We start from the raw sequence: 17,151 nt of genomic DNA on the forward strand, positions 1-17,151 counted from the left end.
TGTGATTGGTTGCTTATGTTGTGATGCTGTTTATGAATGTTGATCTGATGACTGGAAAGTTTGAAGCAGGACATTTAATGACAAGTGAAAAATGCAACTCCCAGTTGGAGCTTTGAATGAATAATTGGTTGTGATGAAAAACGTGAACTTACAGGATTTGTGAATATTTTCATGAATATCCAGCAGCTGCTTGTATCTTTGTGAATAATGACTGACTTGTTCTCCTTATTTAAAGAAAACCAAGCTTGGCAAAATAGAAAATATCAGATTCTGTTGTGTGTAATTATATATAAAGTTCTTTAAACAGGTCTAATTAAAAACGTAGGCCTGGTCTACTCTAGGGTATTAGGTCAGTGTAACTATGTTGCTCAGGGGTGTGAAAAATCCGCACTCCTGTGTGATACAGTTAAAATGATCCAAACCCTGGTATAATCATATCTAGGGTAACGGGAGAATTCTCCTGTTGACCCAGCTACCCTCTCTTAGGGAGGTAGATTACCTATGCTGATAGGAGAACTCCTCCCTTTGGTATACATAGCATCTTCACTGAAGCGGCCATGGTGCTGCTGTAGAAATTTCTGTATAGACAAGCCCTTAAGCTAAATGCATTAGGTGAGCAAAGGGATTTGGATATCTAATTCCCTTGGGTTCCTTTGGAAATCTCAGCCTTAAACTTTAGTTCTTTGTGAGTGAAATTCAGGGGACTCTATTAGGGATAGACATCACTTACATTCCCTGGTTCTGAAAAGTTGTGTTCCTGTTGACATCAGCGTCATTGCCAGAGACTTCTTTTGTTGGTATGATCATGAAAGCCGGCAATGATGGTCTCTGAGAGTGACAACCAATGGTATTTTTGTCTGTTTTTTTGTAAGCAAGTAGTTTTTAAGTGAGATAAAACTTGGGGGTATGCAAGACCAATCAGTCTCTGGAAAAGGTACAGTAATCTGGAAATGTTGAGAGACACTGCTCTAATGCATGTATGTGCACATGCATAGCACTCCTGACAGCACACACACACCCTAAATTCAAGCTGTTACATCTATGAATCTATTTGTAAATCCATGTTGGAGATATACATGCTCATGTGTGTATGGATGCACATGCATGTAGACCTCCAGTATAATAAATAGAATATATAAATTTTAGTACAAAATTGGAGCCAAGATGATATATGTGGCTATTTTTCAAAAGAGCCTAAAGGAGTTAATCACCCAAATCTCATGAGTTAGGCGCCCAATTTTCCTTTAAAAGGAAAAGGAGTACTTGTGTCACCTTTAGAGACTAACAAATTTATTTGAGCATAAACTTTCGTGGGCTAAAACCCACTTCATTGGATGCATGCAGTGGCAGTGGAAAATACAGTAGGAAGATGTGTATATACACACAGAGAACATGAAAAAATGGGTATTGCCATACACACTATAATGAGTGATCAATTAAGGTGAGCTATTATCAGCAGGAGAAAAAAACCTTTTGTAGTGATAATCAGGATGGCCCATTTCCAACAGTTGACAAGAAGGTGAGAGGAACAGTAGTGTGTGTGTGTGTGTGTGGGGGGGGGATAAGCATGGGGAAATAGTTTTACTTTGTGTAATGACCCATCCACTCCCATTCTTTATTCAAGCCTAATTTGATGGTGTCCAGTTTGCAAATTAATTCCAATTCAGCAGTCTCTCGTTGGAGTCTGTTTTTGAAGCTTTTTTGTTGTAATATTGAGACTTTTAGATCTGTAATCGAGTGTCCAGGGAGATTGAAGTGTTCTGTGACTGGTTTTTGAATGTTATAATTCTTGACATCTGATGTTATCATAAATATAAAGGGAAGGGTAAACCCCTTTTAAAATCCCTCCTGGCCAGAGGAAAAACCCTTTCACCTGTAAAGGGTTAAGAACTAGGATAACCTTGCTGGCACCTGACCACAATGACCAATGAGGAGACAAGATACTTTCAAAAGCTGGGGGGAGGGAGAAACAAAGTCTGTCTGTCTGTCTGTCTGTGTGTGTGATGCTTTTGCTGGGGACAGACCAGGAATGGAGTCTTAGAACTTAGTAAGTAATCTAGCTAGATATGCGTTAGATTCTGATTTCTTTAAATGGCTGAGAAGATAAGCTGTGTTGAAGGGAATGGATATTCCTGTCTTTGTGTCTTTTTGTAACTTAAGGTTTTACCTAGAGGGATTCTCTATGTTTTGAATCTAATTACCCTGTAAGGTATTTTCCATCCTGATTTTACAGAGGTGATTCTTTTTATTTTTTTTCTATTAAAATTCTTTTAAGAAACTGAATGCTTTTTCATTGTTTTTAAGAACCAAGGGTTTGGGTCTGTGGTCACCTATGCAAATTGGTTAGGATATTTATCAAACCTTCCCCAGGAAAGGGGGTGTAATGTTTGGGAGGATTTTGGGGGGAAAGACATTTCCAAATGGACTCTTTCCAAATTATATCCCTGTGAGACGTTTGGTGGTGGCACCGATAAGTCCGGGGGCAAAAGATAAAATAGTTTGTACCTTGGGGAAGTTTTAACCTAAGCTGGTAAAAGTAAGCTTAGGAGGTTTTCATGCAGGTCACGACATCTGTACCTTGAGTTCAGAGTAGGGAAGGAACCTTGACAGATGTGCAGGTGTCCACATATCTCTTCAGGGGACACCATCATGGGACCTAATCACATCAGCCACACTATCAGAGGCTCACAAATTTATATGAGCATAAGCTTTCGTGAGCTACAGCTCACTTCATCAGATGCATCCGATGAAGTGAGCTGTAGCTCACAAAAGCTTACGCTCAAATAAATTTTAGTCTCTAAGGTGCCACAAGTACTCCTTTTCTTTTTGTAACAACACATCATCAGTAGGGTAAAACTAACCTGTCTCACGACGGTCTCACTTTTCTTTTTGTGAATACAGACTAACACGGCTGCTACTCTGAAACCTATCAGAGGCTCGTTCACCTGCACATCTACCAATGTGATCTATGCCATCATGTGCCAGCAATGCCCCTCTGCCATGTACGTTGGCCAAACTGCACAGTCTCTACGTAAAAGAATAAATGGACACAAATCAGACGTCAAGAATTATAACATTCAAAAACCAATCAGAGAACACTTCAGTCTCCCTGGTCACTCGATTACAGACCTGGCTACCACTCTGAAATCTGTTAACTTTCCTTTATACACCTTTGAAAATCCCAATGATATGTATCCTCTTGGCTCCACCTTTGTGCCATCTTTTGCCCTGACACCATTTCAAAACCACTGGCTTCATTGAGATGCATGGTTGTAATTTTTCTATTTAGTTTCAATCTGATAAGAGCGGAACTGACAGACTGTAAATCCGAACAACTGAGACTTGCAGTACCAATGCCAATTATGTCAGTACTAGTGGTAGAGTAAACTTTTAGTGAAACATCATTAAGCAATTGGATTCTATATCAGTCTATAAATTCAATCTGTATGTTTCCAGGAATTGATGCTAGATACTTCATTAATTAAAGATACAGTTTTGATGTCATTAAACTTAAATATTATACTGGGCAGTTTTGTCACCATTCATATACATTGCAATAATGGAGGATTACCTTATTCAACTGATTGATTTTACCATTATGAATTAATTTAGTTTTGGAAAATGGTTGGCTTGAGTCTGCCAGGGATACACAAGAGTATGTGACTAAAAGCTCATATAATTTGAGTTTGCATTGGCTTTCATATTTTTGTCCATGGTTTGACAGTGTGTATGTGTGTGAAAGGGCTTTTTTTTTTATAGCTCCAACATATGCCAGTATAATGAGGGAAAAATGAAACCAGAGCTTGAATTTTACTTAGCTATCCTAGAGCTTGCATTGCTCTGTTGATGGCATAATCATGAGTCAATAAGCAAGAAAAAATAGAAAGCAAAAATTCTCAATCCTAAAGAGTGGCACGAAAGCATTGGTGCCTCTGTCCTCCATGAAAAGAAAGGTGTGGGTGAGGAGATGTCACTTTCTTTGCTGAAAGAAAGAAGCAAACATATTGGATGCAAAGTAATTGTAAGTACCTCAAGTGCTCTTATTTATGGACATTAATGACTTTAACCAAAAGATGCTGTGATATAATTACTGCACGCTATGGGGAGGATTGCAATTTTAACTCCTCAGAAGTGTGCTTGTAAAGAGAGTCATTTGCATTTAACTATGCATCAGTTTATCATTTAAAACCAGTTGAAGTCAGGCTATTGAGAATCTGCTTCTTAACCGGTTCATTTTATGTATGGTGCCTGACATGAGTAATGTTAAAGGCACCATTAGGTGTCACAAAAATTAATTACCTCCTCTATAAGCGCACCTTTGAATGCTATTTTTATTTGTAGACCTTTGTATTCTGCAAATAACTGATTAGAAATTGCACTGCAGTTGCACATTATTTTATTGCAGGAGCTACTGGATTTGTGTTCCATTATCATATTGCAGAATCTTGGGGAAAAGGAGGATATTTATATATCCTGCCTGCACAAGGGTGCGTGCGCACACAGACAGAACATTTCATCGTGCCTTTTTCATACTGGCCGATTTGTGCTTGGTCAGCTTCAGCGATAAAGAAAATGGGCAATCTTCCTTGCTGTGCTGAATACGATATTAAGGTGCAGCTCAGTTTTAGTTCAGGCACTATATGTGCACTTGGAGGCACCTCCTAAGGCACAGAGTTCTATTCCACTGTTGCGAGAGCATGGGGATAGATCTCCATTAATATTTAGCCGCAAATGGTCAGATGCAACAAAACACTGTCCCCATTAATGGCTGAATCCTATACAGGATTTTCATTTTTCTCTTTGAATAAATCACAAGAGAAGGGGGAAAATACATGCTGTCTCTGGGCATGATCCTGCAGCTACTGCATAGGCAAAAAATGCCTGTTTGTAGTAGCTGTCTCTAGGATTATAAGTTACACAGCGCCAGCTTCTGCCACCCTCACTGAGTAGTGCCTTACTCCTCAAGTAGTCCTACTGGAGTTATGACCAAACCATGACATTTCTTCTATGGTATTACTCCCGTTACTGGACAGGAATGACGTGGTCAGCGACATACCAGCATTCTCCTTGGTACAGAGTTCCCATGCACTCTCTGTGTTGCTCATCATATGTGCAAGGCTCCACAATTGCTCTGTGCAGGACCAAGCCCTAAAGGTAAGAACTATTTGAGAGCAGCCAAAATGAGGCATGTGGAACTGAATTCAAATCCTGTATACTGGAAGAAAAAACCTGCTAATTCAGAATGGATTATTCTGCTTTCTAAAACGGTCTCTAGTTAAATATAATTTCCTACAGTGATTTATGGCCATATTTCTGTCACCCTTACTCACATTGAGTAGTATCTTACTTCTCAAGTAGTCCCATTGATCTCCAACATGCCAGTATTATTTGTCTATGTCTACTTAGACATGCCTATTCATTCACATCACTTTGCCTTTTTATCTCATACTCTTAAAAAATAAGGAGGTGAGCAAGGAAGGTCTAAGATACTCAGAGTGGAGAACTGCCCAGTTCTTAATCTATTTTATGCCCATGCAAATCTTCTGCTCACACTTTGTTCTCTAGTACATGTTCTCCATGTTTAAACTACTGACGGCTATTTTTGAAAGGTGTTTTCTCCTTCTTCCCCCCCCCCCATGTCAGGCCACCTCTTCTTTTTAATGTTGACACTTTGACTTATGAGCATATTATTTTGCTTTTGCTTTATTTTAATACTTTAATGTTAATTGAACACTTTGTGCATCAAACTGAGCACCTTAGTTCATATTTATAAGACTGTGCTATGAAAATACTACAGTAATGTTCTATCTAATGAGAACAGCTGCTTTTAGATTCTTATTTAACTTCTCATTATGGGCTATATCCTCAGCTTGTGTAAACTGTCATAGCTCCATCGACTTAATATATTTTATAGCCAGAAAGTACCATTATTATAATCTAGTCTGGCCTCCTGTATCACCCAGACCATAGAATTTCACCAAGCGATTCTTGTTTTAAGCTCAATAACATGTAGTGGAATTAGAGCATATTTTATAGAAGGACAGCCTGTCGTAATTTTTTTTTAAATCTTAAGAGATGGAGAATTCCAGCCTCTTTGTAAGCTGTTCCAGTGGTTAATTTACCTCGTAAATTTTTATATTTACAGTCTGAACTTTCTTGAGGCCAACTTCCAGCCAATGCCTTTGGCAGCTAGCTTAAAGAGCAGAAATCTTTTCTGTATGTTGGTACTTACAGATCACAACCAAGTCACTGCTTAACCTTCACTGGAACTAGACTTATTTACACTAGCTGAGGATCTGGTCCAGTTCTGTCATTTGTATCTACATTGTGTAGAGAAAAGATACACTTCAGAGTGAAATTCACCCTGGTGCTGAGATCCAGCCCAAGGCTTATACACTTAATTCCCATTTAGGCTCTACTTTGAAGGCTGAATAGAGATGCAAGTAGTGTATCTACTCCTCCTGCTGGCACTCTGCACAGGGGAAAACATCACTCAGTCTTCTTGATTTCACAGAATTGGGTACTACTCACTGTAAGTGAGGGTGATAGAACTGGGACCTTTACCTTTTTTTTTTACTGACCCATTTAAAAATCCTGCTGAGATTCAGAGTTGGGTACTACTCACTGTAAGTGAGGGTGATAGAACTGGGACCTTTTACCTTTTTTTTTTTTTTTACTGACCCCTTTAAAAATCCTGCTGAGATTTAGGTAAATTATCTGTTCACGAGTGTGTGACAGCTGATTTGAACCCAAAAACCATACTCTGATTAGCTGGCTTAGTTTAGATTTACGTTCATTTTGAAAGGACGACTTTACAAAAATGGCTATTCCATTTTATATTTTCAATCCATCTCTTGTGAGGAAAAACAGCATGGCGGGAAAAAACAAATACTGGAAGCGGACCCAGGGCAAGCAGTTCGAAGAAGGATGGTGCTGAAGGACACAGGGCTAATGGTAAAAGGATTGTTTTTCCAATGTAATATTAGAAGGGGCAGGGTTATTGGCTAGAGGAAAAAGGCACCTAGGGCCCGAACTGCTAGATAGAAGCTGGAGGAAACTCGCATCAATAAGGAAGCTTGAGGGTTCCCAAGGCAGCAGGCTTGTGGCAGAGGTAGCGTTGATTGCTTGGAGGATCTCAGTACAGGAGATAAACTATAAAGAGTCTGAGGATCAAGGAGTCATGTTAGTTCCCCTGCCCCAAGCTTTTAAAGAATCTTTTTTATATTAGCCATGGGCGTGCATATTGTAGTTACATTATTGAAGCTCTCTTTAGCTACAGGCTAGATATTCTGGTTACATTAACCATGTCCTCTTGATTGTGAGCTACTCTTTAGGCTTTCATTATAATCCATTTTTTTTGTTTCAGTTTGTCATCAAATCTAAAATATATAGGGACACATTCTGCTCTCAGCTGCCTAAGTGTAAATCTAGAGTAATGCCACTGATTTAAAAGGAGTCAGTCCATATTTACCAGATTGCAGATTGAGTAGAACACCTGTCCAGATTAATTAACACAAAGAGAATGGAGGAGAAATGACAAAGGACTAGACCTTTCCCTGGGGGAAGCTCACTGAAGTCCAAGGGAGAAAACCAGGACTTAATTTTGTCCAAGGTCCATAAATCCAAAACAAATGGAAGCTGTATAGAGCCCAATCCAAAGCCTCTTGAAGTCAATGGACAGACTCATTAACTTTGCAGGGCTTCGTATCAGGCCCATAGTGAATTCAGGATGTACAATTAAGGAGTCAGTTACAAATGACAGTAACAATGAAGTTGTAAATCTATCCTCTATCCACATAAGTCTGGGGCTAAATCTTGCTCTTACCCGCTTAATCCATATTGCAAAGTGCTGGTATAGTGCTAGTTGGGTGGTGTTTCCCAGAAGCCCAGGGAGCCTCAGGCAGATAGAAGAAATTGTATGGGGCCCAGACAACTGGTCCTTTGAAAAGAGGAGTATTATCTGCTCCCAGATAATGAGTTAGTTCTTTGGGAGCTTGAGAGGCACCCCAGGTATGTGGTTGCTTTCCACACTTGCAAGCTAGGTAGATATCCTCTTCTGCTACTGTGCGAGTGTACTGGGGGTAGGAAGAAGAGGACTCTTCTATCTTTCCTCACCAAATGACCTGAGCATCCCTGTTTTGGTACAAGATCTACCATTAGGTAAGGGGTGTGTGTGTGTGTGTGTGTATCAATGGTGAAGTTCCATTTTGTTCTGTGAAGAACAAGAGCTGGCCAATGTACACGCTCTTGTATTGAGCTGCACATACAACAGGTAATGCCACAATCCAAGATTCAGAATTTGCCTCCCAGGCCAATCTGACAGTGTCACTGTGAAACAGTTATGCACCTTTACTCTGAACATAAAGATCTTCAAATCCTGCATCTATAAAAGACTAGAACAGAGCACGATATATTAAAAGTGGGCTGGCACTACTGTCTATTATTAAGGTTGCTCAACACATCTCATTATAAGAGCCTGTTTTCAATTGCTTATAACTTTGCCAAATTACCATTTTGGTAGACATTTTCCCTGCTGGGTGACTTTCTCAGGCTGAACGTTTTGGGAAGATTTCAACTAAAACAGTTCAGCTGTTTTCGGAGAACAAGATGAGGGGGAAAATACATTGGTTTGCGTATGTTTAAAAAATTCTGGCAACCTTTCCTTTGAGAAGCTCTAGTGTTCCCATACTTTGAATCAAGGAGTAGAAATTTAGCAGGAAGGTGGCCTTTGTATCGGGGATGTGTCTTTTGTTGTCTTTGTGAAAATCTACCCAAATTTGGCCCAATCAGCCTTTGAAAACTGAGTTTGCACATGCTCAGTTGAGACTTAGATTGTAGCAGCTAGATTCCCTTAAGATTCTGTCTGCATTGAGCATTCTTCTGCCTGAGACTGCACAAAACTTTTCCTGCCATTACAGTTCTGGACTGCTGTGTGCTATGCTGGGTCTAGGCACCTGAATTGAGAGCAGGGACCATTTCTCTCCTGTCCTGTCAAAGTGACTCTCCTGCCAGATGTAGGCAGCCTTGAGGAGGAAGCTGCCCAATGTGTATTACAGAGGCAGCAAAAGCCAGACCTGAGGAAGAGTAGGGGGAGAGTAGACTGGGACAAGAAGCTTGGGGGAGACTGAGACTTGGAGGCTACCAGGTGGAGGGGAGAGAGAAACTGGGACTGGAAGCTGTGGGTGAAGGGGGAGATAACAACTGGAAATGGGAGCCGGGGGTGGAGCTGGGACTGAGAGTGAAAAGGGATTGGGGGTAGGGGACTTGGGAGCACTTGCTGAGTTCTGACTGCTTGATTCTGTCACCGTAATGTTGTTTAACATAGTGTTTTGGGTGTAATTCACTAACCAAAGCAAGGTCTAACGTTCAACATGAGGGCATGTCTCCGTCTGGAATGTGATAACTTTGGAACATTGCATCTGATAAATTCCAAAGTTTCAGGGAATGTTCTAGTCATTAAAGGGCACAACCCTGTTGATTCTGGTGAAAATTGGAACCTCAAAAAAATCTGAATCACAGGAAAATTTAGGGTCCCCGGAGTGTCTGGTACTACAGGCCGAGGAATCTCTCAGCCATTTTTGCTGATGGATACTCATAGCAGAGGCCACAGTCTAACTTGCTGTTTAGGGAGACTTGTGTGTAGCCTGGACTCTAAGGGTGTGTATACACTGCAATTAAAAACCTGCAACTGGCCCATGCCAGATGACTTGGGCTCTCAGGGCTAGGGCTAAAGGGCTGTTTAATTGAGATGCAGCCATTTGGCTCTGGAACTCTCCCACTTTGCAGGGCCCTAGAGCCTAAGCTCCAGCCCACGCCTAAATGTGGGTAATGGAGAACAGGAGTGCACAAAAAGCCTTCGGCATGGGGGGAGGGGAATGGTGTGGTGTGATGGAGTATATACTCCCCATACTGGGATAGAAGGCATTAAGGAGCAGTTCTGGGCCCAGGGGGCCTGGCCCCAACCCACCCCACCAGCAGAGCTTGCTCCAACTGGAGGAGGAGTTTAAAAGAGCCAGACCGCTCGGAAGGTAGTGGCAGAAGCTACAACGTTGCAACACTTTAATATATAAACTGAACACCCTTTCCAAAGCTACCTGGAAGAAACTTGGATGGAATGTTTTTTTCCAACTGTAAATTCAATATTTATCAGGCAGCCTTCTAGTTTTCTACTAGGAAAAGCCCTTTGAACACTTATCAGAAATACCAGATTTAACAGTATTTATCTCAGCTGAGTGGATTTTGTAAATTAAATCTAGGCATGATCTTCATTGCTCAGTAGTGGTATTACAGATTTCCCACATGCAAGTGTTTCAGCCTTTAGGCCTTTCACTCATCAACTTTGTGATGCAGATTGAAAATGCCATGACGGACAAGGGCAGCAGACCTAGTGGTCAGAGCAGGAGTCTGAATCAGGTACAGAGTCTGAGATTGGCCAGAGGGTGAACCACGAGTCAGGCATCAGGAGGCAGGCAGGGTCAGGTTACCAGGAGATCAGGGTTGGGTACCACATTATGGACTGCAATCGAATAGCAAAGCTGAGGACAAACCAGGGTCTATTGAAAGTAGGGTCTGGAGCAGAGGTGGGCTGGCAATCTGTGCTGTTGCTCAGACATGGCTTCCTGGTTTTTATACTGGTATTGGCTGGATGGTACTTTCTGTGAGGTTGGGGTCGGCAGGATCCTCCCACTGGAGCTCAGCCTGAGACCCCTGTGGCAATGCAGAGGTGTTAGCACCCTAGACCCTCATGGTTCCATTCCTGCAGGTTCTAACAAGCTTGTAATGACTGCTGAAAGTAATGCCAAAGCGGCAAAAATCTGTGGGCATTTCTTGAACAGAAAAAGGGGTTCTTAAGTCCTGAGGCTGGGATCAAAATGGTGTCTTCTTCTGTGTCTTTGCTAAAAACTAGCAACAGCTCACCAATAGTGGACATGCCTGGTAATGTTCCTTTGAGAGGTACTCCAGTAGTAAACTCTCTCTTTAAAATGCTATGCAGCCAAAGGATGGGTTTAAGGTTAAATCTTGTATATCCTCCATCATTTTGTACTTGTGAGATGTGGGCAAAATTAACTGATGCATTCCCATTGGGTTTAATGGATTTATGCCACAGATTAATTTGACCCCTTGTCATTTCTTCATGTTTGCATTCTTTTCTCCCTCCAAGTGTTGTTTATTATGGGCTGGATTTTACTCTCTTCTACACTAGGATAAATCCAGAGGAATTCTGTTGAATTCAGTTGAGTTACTCCAGACTGATTCTGGTATAGTCGAGAACTGCCCACATATATTTTAGATTCAATTAAAAGTTTGAACACAGAAAAGATTTCTACATGTCATAAGAGTGGTCTCTTTTTAAAAAAAAATGCCTAACAATCTCCATTCAAGGATTCTTGGGCCCTCTTTCCCCAAGGAGCGCTTTCATTTTTCGCAGCAGGGAGAAAGTCCTTGGGCTAGGGAGGTGCCTTTTCTTCCATGAAATTCCCTTCAGGTTTAGCTGGGTTATAAACTGTTAAGTCACTTTCCCCTTCTGTTGCTTGCATTCCTCAGGAAGATTTTGGAGCCTGCCAAAGTAATACCTGAAACACAAACATTTTAAAGAACCAGATCTACACTACCACCACAGCAGCAGCAGCATTATACACTGTACTGGGGCCTGCAAGAGAGGCTGGAGCAACAGGGGTAGAGGGCAGATAGGCCAGGTTTCCCAATAAACACCCACCTCCCTACCCCCAGTTCAGCACATAGTCCCAACAGCCCATCACCTTCGCCTCCTACCAGCTAACATAATTAATCCTGTTCTTTGTGTGGTAGGTGTTTGTACTGCATTACTGAAGGCTCTGGGTTCAAACCCTGCTGTGGATTTTGTTACAGTTAAACATAACAGAACTTGTATGTACCTGTTTTTTCAACCTAGGAAATTACCTACAAAAATCTATGCTAAAGGAAGGTATTTAGATTGCAAAGGTAAGCACGTGAAAGTTAGGAAACAGCAGCTTTATGGCTTTCTGTGCAACTCCCTTTGCTTCTCTCAGTACACAGGATGGATGGATGCACAAGGGGCCAGAATGAAGGTTACACAGGCAACTGTAAATATGCCACTTGCTAGCTTTGGAGCACTTGACTTTGCAATCTAAACACCTTTCTTTTAACTTAGGATGTAACTACCTAGTAACCAGGAGATGTGGTTCCCTGTATGGGTAGACATACATGCGCTAGTTCCGCTTGAGCTAGCATGCTAAAATAGCAATGTGGCTGTGGAAACACTGCTAATTTTAAGTTCTAGCTCAAGCAGAGCTATGATGTATATGTCTACCCACACAGGGTATTCTACTTCCCAGCGGTTGTGTAGACCTAGTCTAGCCCATAGAATACTATGTACAGTCAGTGACTTCAGATGGAGATGAAGATCCTCCAGTGATTATTATACATTTCATAGACTCTGTGGATCTGATTTTCATTTACAGAAAGGCTGCTATACATTGCTCTGGCAATGTAAAGGGGCCTTAGCATAACCGAGAATCAGGCTTTATATATTCCATGGAACTATGCCAGTCAACACCAATTGAGAATCTGGTCCTGTATTTCTTAGTTGTCGGTTTCTACTTTCTCCAGTTTCTAGAGATTCCCTTTCAATCATAGGAAAGTGTTTGTGGGGTAAAGCAAATGCATATTACCGATTGTTGCAGCCCTACAATTTAGATTGAACATACAAGGTGCAGTGTGTTGGTCTTGCAGCATAGAATCATTTATGCTAAATTTAAGCCCACACTGAATGCTAATGGCCAATTATAGCATATTTGACAATGGGTTTAGAATGGAAATGTTGACACCTCCTAAATGTGGTGAGGCTATTGGTGCCAGTGTAATTATGTGGAATGTTGAAGCTAAATAAAAAGAATGAGCAATAATTGACAAAGGGACGTCAGCTTTGCTCCGGATTAAAAACACACGGTACATTTTCACCAGTGGTAAACAATAAAAAGGTACATTTTAAGTCAATTAGGGCTATTGAGATCAATGGCCACATCAGACAAAGAGTTAATCAGAAATTGATGTGCTAATAGATGGCTTTGTGACAGAGGAGCTCGGGGTAACAAATGTGCTGGGATTTCTGTGCCTGAGAATAGTTGCTGAGAGCTGAGCTCGACAGATAGATTGATTCAATTACTAAGAAGGCTGCTGGGCAGAAGGAGAACTGAAAAAATATTTTAAAGTCTTTCTTTTAAAAAAACCCACAAATTTTTCAGCACAGTGGGATAGATAACTGATGTCAGAAGATGCTTGTTCTGTGTAAGAGCCAGGCAGTTTCAATGTGACCAGAATATTCTTGCTTGCACTACATGTAAAGATTAAATCAATTAATATTTAACTAATTCCTTCAAGCTTGTATTTTTTCCCTGGCATTTTAAAAGATGGGTGAAGGAGGCTCTGAGGTTTTTAAATTGCCTGCACTACTTGTGGAGGCTTATATTAAATTGTACTGCAGTACGCAGGGTATTTTTGTGATGTATATTTAAGTCAAGTATGCCTAAAGCAGATGGGTGGACATGTGCCCTTCTTACACATGCATACATCTAAATAAATAAAAATAAGTAGTGACAGAAGAGGAGGAAATGACGGATTTGAATCTGGTATATTCCCGCCCCCATGCCTGAAAATGTCCATAAAAGTGGAATCTCTCTACAATCTCTCTATCTCTCATTTTTAATTTTGAAATATTAACAAAACTTTGCAGATGGTCATGATTTTCTTGCCAGCACCTCCAGTATGTCACATGGCTTCCAGCTTTGCTCACATCCTGACTTGGAAAAAGCTGTTTTCACCTGGTGAAACTGCAAACCCACACTGGCAAAATATCAAAGAACAGATCTATTACAAATACACAGTCATCTTCTGTATGGAGAGTTGTTATTGGTTCCAGTGTGATTTTAAATATAGGGAACATCTCTGAAATCTATAGTCTTTCTCAAAATGGAAGATACTTTTAAGATAGCAATTCTATTTTTAAAATATTTGTACATATGGTTACAGAGCTAGCTACACCTCTTGCCCCTTTCTGGTCTTTCTGAATGCGCCCAGTTCAGGTGCTAGGCCTCTAGCCTCAGGGTAGAATCAAGTGATTCTGTCACTCTTAGGCCATGTCTACCCTCTGGGCACTGCAACAGCACAGATACAGCTTTGCACCTAGGGTTGCCAACTTTGTAATATTTAAAAATCAGACACTCCAGCAGGAGTGCCGGAACCTCCTGTTCGCTCCTCTCCCCTCCTCTTCTGCCTGGGTCAGGAGGGATTTGCCTGTGGAGCTGGGGCAGGGAGCTGCAGCTGCCTGAGGCGGCCCCGACTGAATAGGGGCTGGCACAGGTGATGACCCAGTGCCTCCTCCACCTACAGTAACTGGACTTTGGGTGTCTGATCAGCAGATCTGACTGGACACTGTCAGGTTCCATGTTCAACCTGAATTTCTGGTTGAAAACCGGACACCTGGCCATCTTGTTTGCAGTTGTACTGCAGTAGTGTAGATAAGAAAAGGAGTACTTGTGGCACCTTAGAGACTAACAAATTTATTTGAGCATAAGCTTTTGTGAGCTACAGCTCACTTCATCGGATGCATGAAGTACTCCTTTTTCTTTTTTGCGAATACAGACTAAAACAGCTGCTACTCTGAGTAGCGTAGATGTTTCTTACAGCAATGTAAGGGGTGTTTTATGACTGTAGTTAATCCACCTCTCCAAGCAGCGGTAGCTAGGTAAATGGAATAAATGGAAGATCCTATACAGAGTTGTACTGTAATGACAGCATCTCAATTGATTTTTTTTTTTCTGCCCTCCTGATTCATATGCAGGCATATCCCAACTTCAGTATTGCTCTTGCAGCGTTTCTTACAGGCTGGATTCTCAGTTGGAGTAAGTCAGTGTTGCTACATCAAAGTCAATGGAGCTACACCAATTTCCACCAGTTATGGAATGGCCCATCATCTTTAATATCAGCATCTGCAGTTCACACAGGAACCCACTATTCCCAGAGGATTAATTGCTGCTGGATTAACAGTAGTTTTAGATCAATAGTACACTTTTTTATGTTAACATTATTCTTTCATAGTGCTTGAATATATATATATGTATATTAAAACTATTTTAAAATGATTAAATTACATCATTAATATGTTCATATCTACTTGAAATTATATAGAAAATGTACTGCATGAGGCATACAAGTTCTGTGAGAAAATTTTCCCTTTCAAGGTAAAAGTTAGCTGGCAGCAGTTCATTATTGTTCACACTGAACAAGAACATACATGCTTCACACAGAACATTTTAATAATGACTACTGCATTTATTTAGGGCTTGATTGTTCACCCATTAAATATTACCATTGTTTCCAATGGCTGAAAATTCAAGCCCTTATAAAGCACTAAAATTTATTTGGCACTTTACAAAGATATATGAAGTTGAAGGATATACACAGATCCTCAGCAGATGTAAATTGAGGTAGTTTCACTCAGATCAATAGAGCTACACAGATTTATATCTATTGAGCATCTGGCCCAAGATTCTTTCCCTTAGAGATTACAATCTAGAGATGCAACTACACAGCACATGCTTAACTTTCCTCACATGGGTAGTGGGACTACTCATATGAATAAAGCTATATCTGTGTGCTAATTTTTGTATGCACAAGATCTGGTTCTAAACAGCCCAAATGCCCTTATTGTTGCTTTGAGTTTTTTTCACCCAAGGACACAAGAACAAAGTGTCTGGCAAACACTTTCTTAGTTCTAAAGGCTCTTTTTGGTTGTTATTGACTCTTATTTTTAATGTGTTTCTCAAGAAGAGCCAGTCTATTGGAAGTTACCCCAGATGAGTGGCTGAAAACTCGCATCACTTTACAGACTCTACTCTAATGCTGAGAAGACAACATGAAGAACGTCCTGCCAGCTCACTGATTTGAAAGAGACCGAGAACGAGGTCTCTTTTCTTTTGTAGAGGAAGTTTGTGTGCACATCCTCTACAGCAAACAGGGAAAGATTAAGAATGAGCTCTCAAAACTGGATACTCTCATAAAGAACCAACCTTCCACACAAACTTCCTCGTGGCTGGACTTTACAAAAACTAGACAAGCCATTTACAACACACACTTTGCTTCTCTACAAAAGAAAAAGGACACTAAACTATCTAAACTACTACATGCCACAAGGGGCCACAACAGTGGTTCCTGTAATCCACCCAGCAATATTGTTAATCTATCCAACTATACTCTTAGCCCAGCAGAAGAATCTGTCCTATCTCGGGGCCTCTCCTTTTGCCCCTCCACCGCCATGAACATGATACAGTTCTGTGGTGACCTAGAATCCTATTTTCGACGTCTCCGACTCAAGGAATATTTCCAACACAGCTCTGACCAACATATTAACCCACAGAGACCTTCCTACCAACACTACAAAAAGAAGGATTCTGGGTGGACTCCTCCTGAAGGTCGAAACAACAGACTGGACTTCTACATAGAGTACTTCCACCGACGTGCACGGGCTGAAATGGTGGAAAAGCAGCATCACTTTCCCCATAACCTCAGCCATGAAGAACACAATGCCATCCACAGCCTCAGAAACAACTCTGACATCATAATCAAAAAGGCTGACAATGGAGGTGCTGTCATCATCATGAATAGGTCGGAATATGAACAAGAAGCTACTAGGCAGCTCTCCAACACCACTTTCTACAAGCCACTACCCTCTGATCCCACTGAGAGTTACCAAAAGAAACTACAGCATTTGCTCAAGAAACTCCCTGAAAAAGCACAAGAATAAATCTGCACAGACACACCCCTAGAACCGTGACCTGGGGTATTCTATCTGCTACCCAAGATCCATACACCTGGAAATCTTGGACACCCCATCATCTCAGGTAATGGCACCCTGACAGCAGGATTGTCTGGCTATGTAGACTCCCTCCTCAGGCCCTACGTTACCAGCACTCCCAGCTATCTTCGAGAAACCACTGACTTCCTGAGGAAACTACAATCCATCGGTGATCTTCCTAAAAAACACCATCCTAGCCACTATGGATGTAGAAGCCTCTACACCAACATTCCACACAAAGATGGACTACAAGCCGTCAGGAACAGAATCCCTGATACTGTCCCGGCTAACCTGGTGGC

The sequence above is a fragment of the Dermochelys coriacea genome, chromosome 5 (genome assembly GCF_009764565.3).
Source record: "Dermochelys coriacea isolate rDerCor1 chromosome 5, rDerCor1.pri.v4, whole genome shotgun sequence".
Taxonomy (NCBI): domain Eukaryota; kingdom Metazoa; phylum Chordata; order Testudines; family Dermochelyidae; genus Dermochelys; species Dermochelys coriacea.